Here is an 18679-nt window from a genome sequence, read left to right on the forward strand (position 1 = left end):
AACAAAAGGACAAGATAGTCATAGTATTTATGGGCAATAGTACGGAGTGGCACATGCAAGGATTGTCAGATTGCCGGTTGGTTTCCTTTTGCAAGGAAGTAAAGCGTAATCTTGCTAAGGAAGTAATCTTTAGGATTCGCCCAGGTACTTGTCGATGATATGCCATCAGGTATTCGCCTTACCCATAGGAGAAGAAGATCCGCGAAGGTCTAGAGTATTCTCTTTTTTTTTAAAGAGCTGGACTCTGACTCGCCCTTCAAAAGACCATCTGGTTTCCATGGACTGAGGTCACGAACGTTAAAGGCGGGTGACATCTTGCCAAGCCAATTTGGCAGAGCCACAGAAGTTACCTTTTGGGCTGTTATCTAGTTTGATGTACACGTAAACTCACGAACACGATCGAATAGAGTCTCTAGTAGAAACCTAAATCCAAGCATAGTGACTTGAATTAGTAGCAATGTGACCGAAATCGACACATATAGTTTCAAATGTGATTTGAAACCTTATGTAACTATTTGTTACATAAATCAGAACCCGGGCACTTAAATTTGGTGTATAAATATTTGGAATTAGAAATCAGAATCAAAACTTTCTCAGTTACCCGGACATTTAAATTTGGTGTATAAATGTTTATAGAAATCAGAATCAAAACTTTCTCAGTTTCTTCTATTCTTTTACTGTATTTGTTTTCTTTCTTTTCACTCAAAATTTAAAAACTTTCTTTTCTTTCTCTTTTTCTCCTTTTCCTCTCACTTTTTTTTCTTCTGTAAAAAATGAAGCCCCTCTTTAGTCTGGCATTTTTTTTGCCTTTTATACGCTCAGTTGAGTTCTCAACTGCCTTTTTTGTGTAAATAGTTGTTGTCAAACCGTCGTTGTGGCCAATCGACCATATTTATAGTTGATCATTTACTAACGTGTAAATGTTTCAATTTTCACCTTTCAATGAACACCGATCCCTTGCGGGAGACCGGTGAGGGTTCGGGAAACTTAGGTACGAGCCGAGAATGCTAGCTCCTTTCCGGAAAAAGGCTACTAGGCACCCCGACATCGCCCGGTTATGAACCACCGGCCTCCTTGCAGAACTGAGGAAGCCTTTCATAAACCACTTCAATCCAGATGTTTTTCCCTGCTCTTTCAACTCTAAGCTTCGTCGGTAGTTCTCCTGCCAAATCCACATCCAACAGTAGTCTAGCAAAATGGCCAAAATCACCCTCAAGGGTGCCTTTGTCAAACCAAATCAATCCCCCAATCCATGTTGCAATGTCCGATAGAATTTGTCTATCCCAATATTCCCATGGAAGAGAGTAGAGGCGAACCCAAACCTGTGCATTAGTGGAGCGTTCGACATAAAGATCAAAATCCGGCACCCAAGGTTGAAGACGAAAAGTGTCCGGACGGGTATTCACAATCCCCTTGTTGACAACCATATCATGTGCTTCTTTGGAAGGCAAGATTACTTGAAAATATCCTTTACCAATCGCAATTACCCTCCACTGAGCAGTGAATCCCCAAATTTTGGTTAAACTCACCTTGAGGTCCGCCACTTTCTAAGGGGAATCCCCTTTAGATAGAACGAGTCTTCCGATAAGAGCGTGTGAGCAGAGAGCTAATCTCCTTTCATAGGCTGATTGCGAAATCCGAATGGATTTCAAGCATCTGATGTCAGTAACCGTAGCAGAGGATTGATGAACCTCAGGAATGCGTCGTTTAACAACAGAGGAGAAAGACGACATGGGTTTATCACCAGTAGGGGGCTGATGAGGCAGATTCGAAGCAAAACGGAGCTTAGGATTGAAGAGAACTTCGATGCTAAGGAAATCTTCCGGAGGAGGATCCATGATCACATCCGGCACAGCGCCAATCGCTGGAGCAGCCAGACCGAATCCGACCATCTCTAAAATATTAATCCTCTTATATATTCCTATATTAATTTCCATATTTTTATTATAATAATATTACGAAAAAAAAACACTTTATTTTTAAACTGTATCAAACAATTTATATAATTTCAACATTTATAATATTCAACACTTTGAAATTTAATATTTAATATTATTAACATTTAATTTTCATTTTTTTTATCAAAAAATATCTTACTTCAAAAATTCACAACCAATCAAACCTTTCAAAACAAAATATTTAAATTAATATAGCAACTGCTATACCTATTACATTTTTTATGCTGCTAGGAACACTTTTAAAAATTATTAATGAATGAATAACTATAATGATAAAACTACATTTTTAATATTGATAAGTTGATAATATGTACAACTAATATATCATTAATATTTTATTATGATATGTAATTTAAATGGCACTGCTTGTTAGTAATTAGATTCTTATCCAGTTAGTGTTTATAATTTTCCATAACACTTACTGTCTATCCTAATCATACACTAACTCTCGTATTTACCACTATAAATAGAAGGGTTTATGTCTAATCCTAACCAAGAGAACTCATTATATCTTTATACATCTCTCTCTATCTCTATTATACATATATTCTCACCATATACTTATCACGTATTCAACATGGTATCAGTAGACTTTACTTCCGCATCAACCGATATTCATATGTCTACCTTTTATCATCATACATCTATTGCTCCTCCCTCCACCACCGCACCACCTTCGTCCATACTTGTTGAGCACAATTCACTGCCATCCTAACCTATAGTTTTTTAGCTTATATCTAAGCTAAGACACAAAGGCACGAGGGGATGGATTGAAGATGAACTCATGTTCAACAAGCCAGGTTTACCAATTCAAGAATAAAAGACGAAGAGAATATAGATGAAGAGAAAACTTGAATTAGATGAACTAAACTTGAGAATAAGAGATGAGAAAACAAACTAATGTCAAAGCTTGCTTAACTAAAGTAATAATGGAACGAAAACGATAATCTAAACTAAGGTAAAACAAAATATAAATCAAAGTATGTGAAAATGGAAAGTAGAACTAAGTTACAACTAAGCTAATCTAAGAACTAATCACATTCATCTCCCTTATTATATTGTAAAAGCTCCTATTACTGATTTGGTCATCCTCTGATCTTTAATAGGCCTTCTAGCCTTCCCCTGGTTGTATTAGAGTTGTAGAAGCCGAATAGAAACGAGCACTTTCAATTAGACTTCCGATTGGCGTCAAATGTTGATTTCTCCCGTTACTCGCCGAGTAGCCATGCCCTACTCGCCGACCAACCCATGCAACTCGTGTGTTGCAACTTTGAAGTTCATTTGTTGACTCACAATCGTTACCCGTCCAGGTTATTTAATGAGTAGGGTGGACGAGTAACCTTCCGAGTTGCCGTTTTTCTCATTTTAAGGCCTGAAACTGCCTAAAATCCCTCAAAAATTTAAGCAAGACCAAAATAATTTAAAAGTCACTAATAATCAGTGGAATACATACATTAAGACTCAAAAAATACAGATAAAACTATATGCTAAACCCTATCTAAAATGGTTATAACAACTTCCTTACACTTTGAACCTTGCTTGTCCTCAAACAAGTCTCATGATCAAGAAAAAATCAAATATCAAACATCTAACATCTAACAAAGTGTAAGTCGATGACAATGCTTATTTCACTTGACATTCCACCATCCTCACTTATGCAAACCAAACTTAAAGAGTAAAAACTTAGAACATGGTTGAACTTGATTTGAAGGCTATGATTTTCTCAAAAGTATTACACTATACAACAAATCCTATTTTGAGAGCTGATAGGGATGTTTTGTCCCTATCTTTTTAGCGTGATCTACGGTTTATTTTGAGCTAATAATAAAATTTAATTACAAAAATAAGTGTGTTTTGATCAAATAACAAAATAATAATAAATTATGTATTTTTGATAACTTTTCATTCCTTTTTAAATAATATTAGAGAAATAAAGAATCAAGTAATCTCGGTGTTCGTAGTTGTATTTTGCAGGGTCGGGATAAACACACGGGACGCAATGGACGATGGAGAAATGGCCGAAATTCAACTTCCATGCGGAGCATACATCGCCTCATGTGGTGCCCACTGAATTACGATAGTCAACCTTATCCTTGCTCCCAAGTCAACTCAGTCCACGTGGAGCGTGCCATCTTCTACGCGGAGCTTGGATCGGTGAGAAAACAATGAAAAACTTCAGGAGCTCATCTACACGGAGCTTGGCCAGCTTCACGTAGAGCGTGGACTGGTCAACATTTGGAGATCCAGTCTTCGAAGGTGTGAAATCTCCAACAAATGAAGAAGACCTATGTTACGCGGAGCGTGCTCACTTTCACGCGGAGCGTGACCTGGAAATTCAACTGGAAATGTGAACTATCCCAAAAAAATATGTAATTATGATTATGCCCCCGAACTTGATTTGTGTATAAATAGGAGTGCTTGGCACTCATTTATGCATTCGGATTTTGTATAATAAAACTCTACCACCTTGAGAGCTTGTGTATTCATTCCGTTACTTCGTCGAAGTTACGTTCCATCCTCATTCCCCAAGCTCGAGAGTTCCACCTCCAAGTTCTACGAAACGGCTTTGAGTCCAGTTAGCTAGTTCCAAGGGCCGACTCTTCTTCCCTTTCTACTTGTTAATTAACTTGCACTCTTCCTATGTACCAGGCTTGGTTGTATTCCGCATTTATGCGTTCCACATTTATAATATATGATTTGCATTTTCAGTTTCTCTATATGTGTTGATATTTATTTCTTGCTTTAATACTCATAATTGACTATTGTGTAGCTTGATTATGAACTCCAAAACCCATTGGGATTCATATAGGTGATGCCTTACCAGAATTGACAATCCAGAAATCGTAGGAATTGACAAGCCACGACACTTACGGGCCCTAGTTTCTGATCCCTAGAATTAGAATCGCCTTAAGAGGGAGCCACGATCTAAGCACTTCAAGGAGTTGGTCAGTTTATACGTAGTCATCTTTGGAAGAGTAAATTGTTACTCGTATATGTTCTAAAATATTGTTTATTATATGTTGTAACTTATCATCACCCGAATCACTTTATTAGAGTTTGAACTATACAAATCTGTCTCACCATAGCTTAGGAGTAGTTGTAGATGTCACCCAAACCCAAAGATAAAGTATTCACTGCCTAGATAACGAATAGAACCGAGCAGTTTAATACTTGTAGGTATAAATCACGCAGATTTGATACCTGGACTTAGCTAGATTTATTACTTGATACGATAGGGTACACTTTCCCCAAAGTAAGCAGTAGAGTGCGCGGGGAGATACAGACCATATCGCATCCCGCTCCGCTAGCCCGCATCAAGTTTTTAGCGTCGTTGCCGGGGATTTATATTTTCTTGCAATATTAGACAAAAACGTTTTATTGTTAGTCTAAGCATTCTTTTTGTATAAATTGTTTATATATACTCTTGTACTAACAACATTCTTTTTGTGTTTATATTTTCTTATTTATTTATATTTTCTTTAGTTTATGCTCACCCGATCTCGGAGTGACACTTTTGTTCCTATTGATCTAGAACGTACTCTTTGTATGATCAGGAGAGGAAAGATGGAAAATGTCAACAATGAAACCAACCAACCCGAGAACAACACCCGCTTAAATGTAGGAGGCAACGACACGAGAACGATGATGGAGATTTTGGCCCCACATAGGCCACAAAACTGCAATGGGATCGTTGCCACAACCATTCCGGCCAACACATATGAGATCAAGACAAGCATGATCCAATTGATCCAACAACTTGGGCAATTTAGAGGAGAACTTCATGAGAATCCTAACGAACATCTTGATAAGTTTCTTATGTGTGCCGATACTTCTCGGCAAAATGGTGTCCCGGTTGAGGTTGTCCGTCTAAAATTGTTCCTTTCTCTTTGATAGGCCAAACATTGGAATGGTTGCAATCCAAAGAAGTGGGATCAATTACATATTGGGAAGAGCTCGAGAAGGATTTCCTTTCCTACTACTTCCCGCCATCCAAAATGGTTGACATCACCTCTTTCGGCAACTCGAATACGAGGCCCTTCATTTAGCTTGGGCTAGGTTCCGGAAGTTTCTCTGAAATTGTCCACGCCACGACATCTCCAAGCACGATCTTGTAAGTACCTTCTATCATGGATTAACCCGTACTAATCGTGCAACTTTGGATTCTACCGCAGGAGGGGACCTATTTAGGAAATCGGCAAGTGAGGCATATTAGATTATCAACGAGCTCAATAGAAAAAGTGTCCAATGGCAAGAAGCTCAGCTTGCCGGACCCTCGCGACATTAATCGTTTGCCGTAGAGGATGAGGCTCCAAAAAGCTCTATGGCCGAGATGAACAAAAAGCTAGATACATTGATAGCACAATTGAGCCTCAAAAATTCATCACAAGTCTTGTTGTGCACTCATTGTGGTGGCGACCATCATGGTCAAGATTGCCAAGCCGGTAGTCCATTTACCGGCGACAATGAAAATTTAAGTTATGTAGGAGGTAACCAAAGGTACAATTCTAACCCAAACTTCTACCCAAACAGACACCACCACAGTAATAATAATAATCATAATGATAACGGATGGAGGCCTCGTCACCAACACCCTAACTTATCGTACGAAAATAATAATAACATGTTGAGGCCCCACCCGATTTTAATCACGAATATAAGGAGCACGAGCTAGGTCAATCACAAAATGCTTATGGAGGGCGAAACACCCAACCTCCCAACAATGTGCAAGATCAAACGGCAACCTCCTTGCTTAAGGACATTCTAACACGTCTTGCCGATAATAAGGTTTTTTTTGTAGGGATTTGGGTCACCAAGTGGCTCAATTAAATCGTCAACAATAGGAGAGGCAACTAAGGACTCTTCCAACCAACACCGAGCAAAACCTGTAAGCCAAGAATAGAGAGTCCGGTCAAGCGGTGACTCTACGTAACGATAAGGGTTCGGATCCATCGGTTTCCAATACGGATGCCCTATAATAGCCGCAACCAACGAGAAAGTCAATCTACTCCGATTATAAACGTAGCACCGATTTGTGTTCTTCAAACCTTTGTATATATGTCATACATGATTTTTGTTTTCTTTCTTTTTATTTTTTTTGTTTTTCGTTTTTCCTTTTCGTCCTTAGTTTCGTTCGTTTTTATTTTCACGTTTTGCGTTTTCCCTTCGTCAAATAGCAAAATAAAAGAAAAATAAAATCCCACTTAACATCCAAAGGTTCACGCTGAGCGTGCCTACGGCCAAGCTCCGCGTGAACCAGGCTCTGCCCCAAGAATCGCGATTCGAAGCATTTCACGTGGAGCTTGCCCAATGCTACGCTCCGCGTGAATCGCTCTAAAATAGAAAAACTTATACAAATTTTAAAATGAAAAAAAAATCAGAAAAAGTGGATGCCACATCAGTCACGTGGAGCGTGGCCCATTCCAAGCTCCGCGTGACCTGAGGGAGTGGCGAATTGCAACTCCCCATGGCAGCCTTCCCTCTTCCTTATTCTTTCTTCTATCCCATCAAATCCCCACCTCCCTCCACATCCAATCACTCACCCTTCTCCTCTTCACCAATCCAGCTTTCCTACTTCCCCACTCTTCCCTCTTCCCCATTCATTACACTTTAATTCAAATTAAATTCCCCTTAACTCCCCTTTCATTTAAATTCCCTACAATTAATATAAGTTAAAGATATTTAATAAATAATAAAACTTTAAAAAAAACCATAAAAAATTTCAATTTTTCGCTCCTATCCCGAGGCACGTGGATCGTGACTTATGCCAAGCTCCGTGTGCCGCCTATCATAAACACCATTGTTGGGCAGGAACTTAAATACGCAGAGCATGGCTTCTATCAAGCTCCGCGTGCCCATGTCCAAATCGTGATTTTTGGGCAGAGACAGAGTCACGCGGAGCATGTGACTCCTTGAAATCCCAATCCCCTTCGACTTCTCCACCTCTTATTCCTATTTAAACCTACACTATTCACCTTCTTCTTCCTCCATTCACCCTCTCACTCTCTATACACCATTGTTCTTTGTCCAAGCATAATCCCTTCCTCACCCACAATGAGCAAACGCACAAAACGAACATCCGACAACACCTATATGGGGGACCTTCAAAACACTCGTCTAGGGCATGGCCGAATGCACCACCACCACCACCACAACCCGACCCTGAGGAAATTCCACTTCTCACCCTCCATTATCGAGCCCCTTTCCAAATTTTAAATAAAACGGAGGGGGAAAACTACAAGAATGTCTCGCCCTCCAATTTCTTACCCCTACCAATCTTCAACCTCTCCACCCTCGACGACTATGACACCGGTCATACTTTTGAGGACCGACTCCGGGCACTCGGGTGGCACAACCACTTCAAAGCCCACCACATCGTCTATCTCGTCGAGTTTCTTTAATTGACAGAGGAAATTTTGTTTGAAGGATGAGTAGCTCGGCGAGTTGTGGTGGTGAGCTCACCGAGTTGTGACAGATATCAGCAGATTTACCGAGTTTTTGTTCATGTCACTTAGGCAGGTTTTTGGTTTTTTTACACATTATAACTAATTTATGCACACAAAGCACAGTATAATTCCATTGGTGTGAAGGGTATTTATGAGGTTTGTGGCTTGTATTGTGGTTAAATAAAAAAAATGTGATGGATGATTGCATTATGCCATTTTCCCTTTCACATGACACAAGATACATGACAAACATCTATTTTCGTGTCGTCTGAATATGTTTCGTGATAGTATTTTAATTCTATGTCATCGGAAGGCGAAATAAAAAATGCGCTCCCATCTCAGATGACGTTACGGTTACAGTATGTTGTCATCCCAAAAGAACGTGATTTTGATGGAAAAGTCACTTAAGCATCAGACGACACTTCGAATAAATGATTTTCATTGTTGTACGAAAATAAAAAGTGGCAACCAAAACTTAGAAAAGCGGGGGAGCAAAAAGAGCAAAATTTTTAACGCGCGCTCAAAACTCAAAACCTAAAATCGATTCCCCCTCTTCTCATTTCTAATTTCATATCCTCTTTTTCTATCTCCACATCTTTCTTCCTCAAACTAAAGATCTCCAAATAGTTTCTCTCTCTTTCCTCCTCTCAACAAAGCGTTGATGGCAACACCTTAGATCAGCCATGGTCTCCCTTTTCCTACTTTGCTTTATATGTTGTCTTTGTTCCTCCATTTTCTTCAGCTCTTAGAGGATCGATTTTAAAGTTGGAGGTAAGGTTCCCCATATTTTGAATCGATGGTTTACCTGTCTTGTTGTGGCCCTAATTTATGTATATTTCCTATAGGGTTTATACATAATCTACAATATCTACATGTTTAATCTTTTTGTTGTCCTTTTCTCTCTCTCCAGGCTGATATGCAGATCCAAGATGGCATTAGTCTCCTTACTTATGGATCTAACAAGTTCTGTCCATTTGTTCATGGCCTTCTTGAATTCAAGTTCTGGAAGTTCGATCTGAATTTTTGGGCTATAATAAATTTATGTCATCTATTATGCGTTTTTGTGCATAAATTGGTGATTGATCTTGTGAAGGAGTTTTTGGATTATTGTTGAACTAGGCAGTTTGGGTCTTGTGATTTGTCAATTCCTTCAAATTGTTTCACAGAGATGATTTTAGATAATTGCTTCAGGTAACTTTTCGCACTCTGAAATGCACACCAAGTGTTTGTTTTTATGACTAACTGAACTTTTCTACAACAGACAGGCCAACAAAACATGTGTATGTATGCGTGTATGTTTGTGTATAATTGGTTATTGTGACCTTCATCTTCATCTCTTATAAACGATCCCTTTTGATGTTCCGTTATGATATATTCCCCTATTTCTAGGATTTGCTAATTTGACCTTGCTAGCATGTGCTTTTAGTGAATCCTTCTAATTTGCATAACTAATGGCATGTGTTGCCATGGCTCAAAGATGTTTGCTTTATGTGGTTACTATCAAATGCTGATGAAGATCAGTAAATTCAGATTTGGCTATGTAATTAAGCAAATATACATGTTTTGATGAAAGCATGTTATGTTATTTAGAGAAGCATGCAGTCGAAAGGAGACACAACTAGCAAAGACTACCTATCAATATGTTTCCTCTGTAACTTTAATAATTCACTTCACCCATTTCTAAGCTATACAAAGACAAAATGATTATCCTCTCTTTAATTAGGATAGTTTGGAATTATATATATTTTGCTGTAAGTTTAAATTCAAAAGAAGTTTGTTTTTTGGTTTGTAAGAAGATATTTGTCTTATATATAGAAAAAAAGTGGAGATGATAATCATATGGGTAACATGTAAAAATACTAGTACATGTATAAATACCCTTCTTTGCTTTTTTGCCCCTTAATCACACCAATCTAATTATTTCCCAATTTTACAATTAAAGTTGTGAAATTAGAGTTTGTTCTCACTATACATGTAATCAGATTTTGAAGTAGATACCAGACCGATCAGATCAAAACAAGTAGTTCTGCTGTGAGATGTTTGGTGTATTGGGAAGGAAAGCTTTTTGCGGATTATGGTGATAGGATTGTCAAGGTATACTATTATGGAGAGTAATTAAGACCTGACCAGGTATTTAATGCACTAATTATGTGGCTTTGTTGTTTGTTAGTCGAGATAATTTTATTTTTCAATCCCTGTTTGATCTCGAACCATATTTTTCGATATCTGTTTGACCAGTCATTTAACTTGATGCAGTAAGATGCATAACATATATTGAAGTTTCCTAGTACAGGCTGCAGATATGTTCATCATAATATTTGTGCTTGCTGATTGCTTCAGTTTCATCCTGATATTTGATTTCAGTTTGTGTCAATGTTCTTTCAGATTTGGCTATGTTAATAGAGGGTTTGATTATATGAAATGTTTCTTTACAAGAAATGAAAAATGGTGTAAGAGAAGCAACCTCTTTTGCTTCTTTATATTTATATGCACAATGATCAAAATAATTTTTTAAACTTAAAATAACAAAAGATCCATTTTATCCTAAATTATGTTTGTCATGTTTTTGTCCATATGAGTTTATTTCTTGTTGGTAGATATCATGTTCCCCAAATAAATTCTACCTTTGTTCTTGTTCCCCAAATGAATTTGGGTCTGGTTTCTATTAATGGATTTGCTATGAATTTGGGTGAGATTTTGAAATTTTTGCTATTTTTGGATGGTGTATTGTAGTTGGAGACATCAACGAATCAGGGGCTGAATCAAAGAGCTCCTTTTTTTAAAGGGATAAGGTGCCAAAATAAGCCTATGGTTTTTAGGGAAGTATCAATTTAGGCTCAACGTACAAAATAGCACCAATATAGGCTTAACGTTTAAAAAAGGTACCAATTTAGGTCTCAATAACAGATTGGACACGTCATTCCTATTACTCCGTTAAGTTCTGATTTCTCCACATGTCTCGTTCCATTATCGAGGCCTAAATTGGTACCCTTTTTTAAACGTTAAGCCTATATTGGTGCTATTTTGTGTGGAGCCTAAATTGATACTTCTCCAAAAACCATACACCTATTTTGATACCTTATCTCTTATTTAAATTGCAACCCAAGATTCTCTATCGTGTTATTAGCATTCAGCTGTTGGTATTTAATTCTCTAATCTCAATGTTTCGGTTAGTTTCGTCTTGTTTGATGGTGTGAAAATTGAACTTTGAGAGCTTGATTCAGTTGTTTTGGGTTTGTATGATTGATCTATGTGTCTGTTCGGTTCTTCTTTTTGTAGCTCCTTTTTAATTTTTGAGTCAAAACCGCAAAATAAAAGTGTTTGGTTAGTATTAAGAAACATCTTCTTGTAGCTATTTCAGAAGAAATTCAACTAACTTGTACGCGCAAATTGGTCAACCAAACAGGCCTTATGTAAATGAAATTCTGGTAATAGGTTGAGTGATCAAGCTTTATTGTCAAATTGTTCGCTACATGAACCTATTGGTTTCCTTTATTGTTTCTATACTATTACCTGAAACAGGACAACTGCTTTGCTGGTTAATTCATTGAATACTTCAACAGCTAAAGTCTGATGGCCATATTTCAAGCATTTATCTTTATACTTTGAAGATCATCACTCAATTAACTTGTGTATTTTATGTTGCAGGGAGCAAAGGGATGGAAGAAAACGTGCAAAGAATGGGCATAACAAGTCATGAGATTCAAGGTTTAGGTTTGTAGGCTTCTTATATAGTTAAATGTTAGTTTTGTAATAACAAACCCTTTGGTTAGTATTGTGATCTTCACATATCTATAAGTTTATTGTTATATATAAAAGGTTATTTGCACATTATTTGCAATCTACTTTGGTTATTTATACAGGTTCATGAAAGAGGTAAAAACCAAAAAAAAAAACAATGACAAAATTCTTATAAGAAAATGTCATACTAATTACGTTCCAACAACATGATTTAATGCAAATTATGTCATGTGAATTACATTACAACGACAGTCAGAAAAATAAAAACTGTCATAACATTAATATAATAGCTTCATTTTAACTTGATATTTTGACAGATTATTTAAAAATGTTGTCATGAGAACATATATTCGATGACAGTTGTTAGTAGATAAACCCATATAATTAGTGGTCAGATGACAGGTCGCTAGTTGGTCATTGTCATGTGAAGGTATTAGAGATGACAGAATGTGACCGTCATCTAAAGTACCATCAGATGGCAGCGAGCCCTGTGACAGATTTATATCTTGCGGGATGACAGTTTTTAACCGTCATCTGAAGGGGTTTTTGGCATAGTGTTGGTTCTAAGGGAGCTTTACTGCCGTGATGTAAAAGGGTCTTTGGCCAATATCAAGAAATATGTTCGAGTAACTCAAGGGGCTATAAACCTGGATGCCTTCTATCATTTCAAATCTAAATTAGACGTTTATGGTTTCAATTTCAAGTGTGGAATAAGATAATGTGTATCACAATGCATGTAAGACTCTCAAAAAGAATATTTTGAGCATATCTCATTATGTTTAAATGCTCATGTGAATTGTTCAAATCCTTACTGAATATGGCTTTTTGTTTTGTGTTTGGTTTTCAACTAACAAAGTGATCAATGTTGAACTACATACAATTATACTTCTGAAAGCCTAAAGTTCATGTTCAAAGTTCCTAAGTTGTCAACCTTTATTTAGTAAGCACTTGCTAAAATGGATGATGGTCAACAAGTGAAACTTTGCCCTATTAACGTTTACATAGACTTAGAGAATCAATTTAAAATCACTTCGACACATCAAAAAGTTTTTAGGTTAAGACAACAGTTCAAAAGCATGGTAAGTTTGTTATCATGACCACAAACTAGACACAATACGATAAAGTAAAATAAAAATGATAAAGCTTAAGAGATAGATGAAAACATTAAGGTTGAATCTATTTTTCCTTCCATACACTTGTCATGCATTTATTTCTAAAAATGCATTAAAACATAAAGTAAAAGGAAAAGGAAAGAAAAAACTCCCTCAATTATGTGAAAGAACAAAACTTCTGTATTGATTTGAAATTTTGACCAGTCTACTGTCCGATTTAGGTTTGTAGTCCTGAATGAAAATCGTAAAGCAATGTCTTAGATTTCCAACGCATTTTGAATCACATCAATAAGAGTAGAAACGAAGGAGTTATGGCCAAAATATTACAACCGGTCACTAAGATGCGAAGTCTGCCTTGGACGAGCATCAATGTAGCTCGCCGAGTAGGTGATGTAGCTCGACAAGCAGGACCTGGAAACTTCATTTTCACATCTTTAATCAATTTATTTCATGATTGTTCCATCCCTTTCACCGATTAAGCTTCCAATAAATCAATTAAGCTCTAAAAACACAAAAACAAACAAAAAAAATTAGCAATAAAAGGAATGAAAAGTAAAGAAGAAGAATTAAATCTAAAAACATAAATCAAAAGAATTGGGTTGCCTCCCAATAATCACTAAGATTATAGTCAGTTAGCTCGAATAACGACTTCCTTTTTATGTAAATGAATGAAGTTTTGTGAGGAATCCAAACTCTTTGATGAAAATTCTGTGAATGCACAATGGATTCTTCACATAATTCCAAGCAATCAATATCAAAATTTAAGAAGTTTATGAAGAATTTGTGATTTCTCCCTCTTTGATTCTTGTGATAAATCATAAACCACATAAAACGATTCATTGGGGGTCATCATGAATTCTTTTATTGTGGTTTCATAAAGCTCCGGCTTGATTGGTTCCTCCTTTTGAGATAGAGTTTCTAACTCCTCAATTTAAGCTCGTGGTGAAGCTCTTAGCCTGTTGGTTGGGAGCTTACCTATGACTGTAAAGGTCATGGGTTCAAATCACATGGGTGGGGTGGGGTGGGGGTTTTTCTTTCTCTTTAATGTAATCTTCCTTTGTTTAATGTAAGTGCATTGCGCACAACTTAAAAAAAAACTCCTCAATTTAAGCTCAATTGTCCTTACTCTCCACTAGATTCATCTGCAGTCAAATCAACTAGTAGACGTCGTTTGATGCAAGAATTTTGGATTCTAATATAACAACTATCATGTTGATTTTCTTTTGAAGAAGCATACTCAAGAATAAGTTCTTCAATAGTCTTTTTGTTCTTGCTTATTCATGGTGAATCCAGACAATCCCCTTGGTACTCTTCCCATGAGATCTCTGAATCGTCATCCCAATTAGGGTAGAATGAGTTGACAATCCCCTTGATAGACTAAGATTGTATAGCCCTCTTTAAAAGCAAGTGAACCCTATCATATCAAGTAGTAAATGTTCTGAAGAACAGTATCGATCCCATAGAGACTAGTACCTAATGGCCTATTCATACTTGAATTCTATATTATATACGGATTAAATTAAGTATTTTGAGTTTGTGTTAAGCCCAAAATATACCTAAAATATCATTAGTATTTACATCAGTTTTGCTATGAAATCGTGCTGTTTATATCTATTTAGAGTACTTTTACGTCCGAATATGTTTCTTTCATGCAAGGTACCTAAATATTTGGTAAAATCCAAATAGGAACGAAAACAAGTCAAAAACAAAGGAAAACCCCTAAGTTACGAGCAAAAGACGAGGAAATTCAGCGCACCGAAACGAAGATGACGGAACGAAGTCAGAGACGGAAGAAAACTCCCGTGTCGCGACCGAGATTCCCTAATCTCAATCGCGACACACTGATTCCAGCGACTCCAACTCGCGTTCCGAAGACCAAAATTTTACTCCCTAATCTCGGCAGAGATTTCTCCATCTCGGTAACATCAGAGATTTCTCCAGCACAGTTTACACATGTTGAAATTCAAAGAAACGCGTCTGTTAGGGTGGATAGAAACGTCTCTTCGCAGCGAACACGAACCTTAAACACGACTCTTCAACATCTATAAATAGAGAGTTGATTTCAGAGTCGTAGAGAGTTAGATTTTTAAGATTAGTGCAGAATTTATGTCAAAATTCTGAGTCAGAAACGATTCCGAAATTAGAGTTCATTTCTGTAAAAACAATTTGATGTACACACATTGTTCTTAAATTAATTACAAACACAGTAGCAATTAGATTTAGATTAAGATTTGTTCAAGACTAGTTTACATTTTGGTAGTAGAAGAGCCATCTCTATTTCGAAGATTCAGCGAGAAGATTAAGTAGTGGATTCGACCCCGGAGCCTGACAAACTCTAACGAGGTTTGAGGAAAGGATTGACAACCTAGAACTCACTAAGTCCTCTTGAATGCTTCCATGCTTTTTGTTCTCCGTAAACTTGTATCAATTCACACTTCATCTAATAAAGTTCATGCAATTCAATAAATTTTTATGTAGTTACTTTGGTAAATGATCCGAAGTAAAGTTCTTGTGTTTTCATTAAAACGTAGTTAAATTCAAAATCTTTACAAGGAAACTTTGTTGAACACTTGGGCAAGTTCATTCTTACGGACGATATGATCGTTAGGTCGGCTTATCAGAAATAAGTATAAATTTGGTCAAGGTAGAAATCTACTCAACATCAAGGGGATTCTCTACGGTTCAAAGCCTTTTAATTGAAGGAATTTACTCTTATTACATATTCATAATTTTTACAAAGTTTAAAGTTGGTATCTTTGCTTAATGCAAATGAGTACATCTCTTCTCTTATTTTAAACGATAAATGTTTCTGTCTTGTAATTTTATCTCAAGACGAACTTGATTTCTAACATTCTACATATATTCTAATCTGATTCTTATTAATTCAATCTCAAAACCAAATTCAATTAACGATTTTCTATTTAATAAACCTAATTCGTATTTAAACTATATCACAATAAGTTTTTGTGAAAAAACGTTCCCTATGGGATCAATATCTTTTTATTACTACAAGCGAAACCGTGCACTTGCGAAAATCGCTCAATAGTTTGTAACCTTAACTTCTAATAAATCAATTAAACAATTAATATGTTTAAACGAATGAATGGAAAACTAGGATTTAGGATCCTCGTGTTAATTCCTATGAATCAATAAGTGAGTAAATTACACCAATAGTACCTGAACTTTATCCTAATTCACACTTTGGTACCTAGATTACATTTTGTCCCGAAAATATACCTGAACTAATGATGACCGGACAATTTAGTACATTTTACCAGTCAATAACCGGTCAATGCGGGTTTGATGAGTAAATTACACTAATGGTACCTAAACTTTATCCTAATTCATACTTTGGTACCTAAATTTCATTTTGTCCAAAAAATACACTTCAAGTAAAGATGAATCGATAATTTAGTATATTTGACCAGTCAACATGAGTTTAACCATTTTAAATTAGAAATTTAGACCCATCATACACTCAATTAACATATACAATACTACTCTTTAGCTCTACATATATATTAAAGGCTAGTATTATAATTTTATGTTAATTGAGTGTATTGTATGTTCTAATTTTTAATTCAAAATGGTCAAACTCTCGTTGATTGGTCACTAACCGATCAGATGTACTAAATTATCCGGTCACCTTCACTTGAGTTATATTTTTAGGACAAAAAAATCCAGGTACCAAAGTGTGAATTAGGAAAAGTTCAGGTACCATTGATGTAATTTACTCAGACAAACTTGCATTGACCGGTCATTTACCGGTAAAATTTACTAAATTGTCCGGTCATCGTTACTTCAGGTATATTTTTGAGACAAAATGTAATCTAGGTACCAAAGTTTAAAATAAGTAAAGTTCAGGTACTATTGGTGTAATTTACCCATCAATAAGTGTATGTTGTGTCAATTTAAAGGCTAACTCAAGACAGTGATTTTCCATTAGAAAATAATAACCCCAGTCAAGAACTTACTAAATCTACTTCAAACACTATTAGGCTGATGCTTGGTTAGGATAAATCCCTAATAGTGCTTGAAGGCATTAGACGCTATAAAAACCAAGGGTAAACCGTAACCTAGACCATGAAGCCGCACTATTTGGTTAAGCTATAGGATTAACTAATATGCTAAGTTGACTCGTTTACTTGGTTAGGTGTCACAATTCAACTTCTCTACCCAATTACTTGGTCAGGTTTCTTAGATAAAGGTAAGAAATACTTTTAGTTAATTCTCTAGTTAAGTCCTACAACACAACATAAACGCCTATTAACGATCCATACTCGTTGAGCGCAGTTCACCGCCATCCTAGCTTATAGTGTTTTAGCTCATGTCTGAGCTAAGACAAAAAGGAATGAGGGGATGGATTGAAGATGAACTTATGTTCAGCAAGTCAGGTTTATCAATTCAAGAATAAAAGACGAAGAGAATATAAATGTAACGCCCATAAAATAATAACAACGATAATGGTAGTAGACAATAAAAGCAGTCATACATTTTTGTTCCTTGCAACCCTATTACTTATCTATATTACAATTAAATATATATATATATATATATATATATATATATATATATATATATATATATATATATTAAGTAGGGTTTCAAATTAAAAACAGGATTTGGTTTCTGTTGTGTCGTCTTCTTCCAAAAAAAAAAACATAAAAGAAAATCTCAGCCTTTTATTTTCTAGTTTCTTGCCGCAACTCTTTAGCCGCATAGCTATTTTTGGATTTCAATTAAATCGGTTGGGTTTTGGATCTTCTCTTCACAGGTATGCACTGAATTCGAAAACAATTGATTTTTTTTTTTAATTTGTATCTAGTTATACCATGCTACTAGTCGGCAAATATGCTCAGGTTACTTTTGGGAATTGGGGAATTTAAGGGTTTTATTGATTCTTTTTACACATTCATATTTCATATAATATACATAAGCCATTTTAATCTGACATTGTTTTCACGAGTTTCAATTATTGTCCTTTTCAAAATAATATAATAATTAATTTGTTGATGGTATGTGATGTAAGCTTTTGATAGAAACTCAAATTAAAAGTTACAGGAGGCTCATGACTCTATATACATATACTATTCCTATATATTAAATTTTGACGGAAGATTTAAATTAATAAGTGAATAGTTCTTTTGCATTTGCGAACTTTTGGTTAACGAATTTATATTATATATATATAGGACACGAGGATCAAACGGAAGATAGACCAAAGGAATTAGCTGATTAATAAGACTTGCTTTGGATAATAGAGGTGAGTAGTTAATTAAATATACGGTACCGTTGATTGTATGTTTGCTGCTATATTGACTACTTGATATAAATTGTTTAATTGGTGATCTATGTGTTTGACATGTATATATGATACTTTGATGATGAGCATGTTGGTTGGAAAATATTTGAGAATGATGTTGAC

The sequence above is a fragment of the Euphorbia lathyris genome, chromosome 8 (genome assembly GCF_963576675.1).
Source record: "Euphorbia lathyris chromosome 8, ddEupLath1.1, whole genome shotgun sequence".
Taxonomy (NCBI): Eukaryota; Viridiplantae; Streptophyta; class Magnoliopsida; order Malpighiales; family Euphorbiaceae; genus Euphorbia; species Euphorbia lathyris.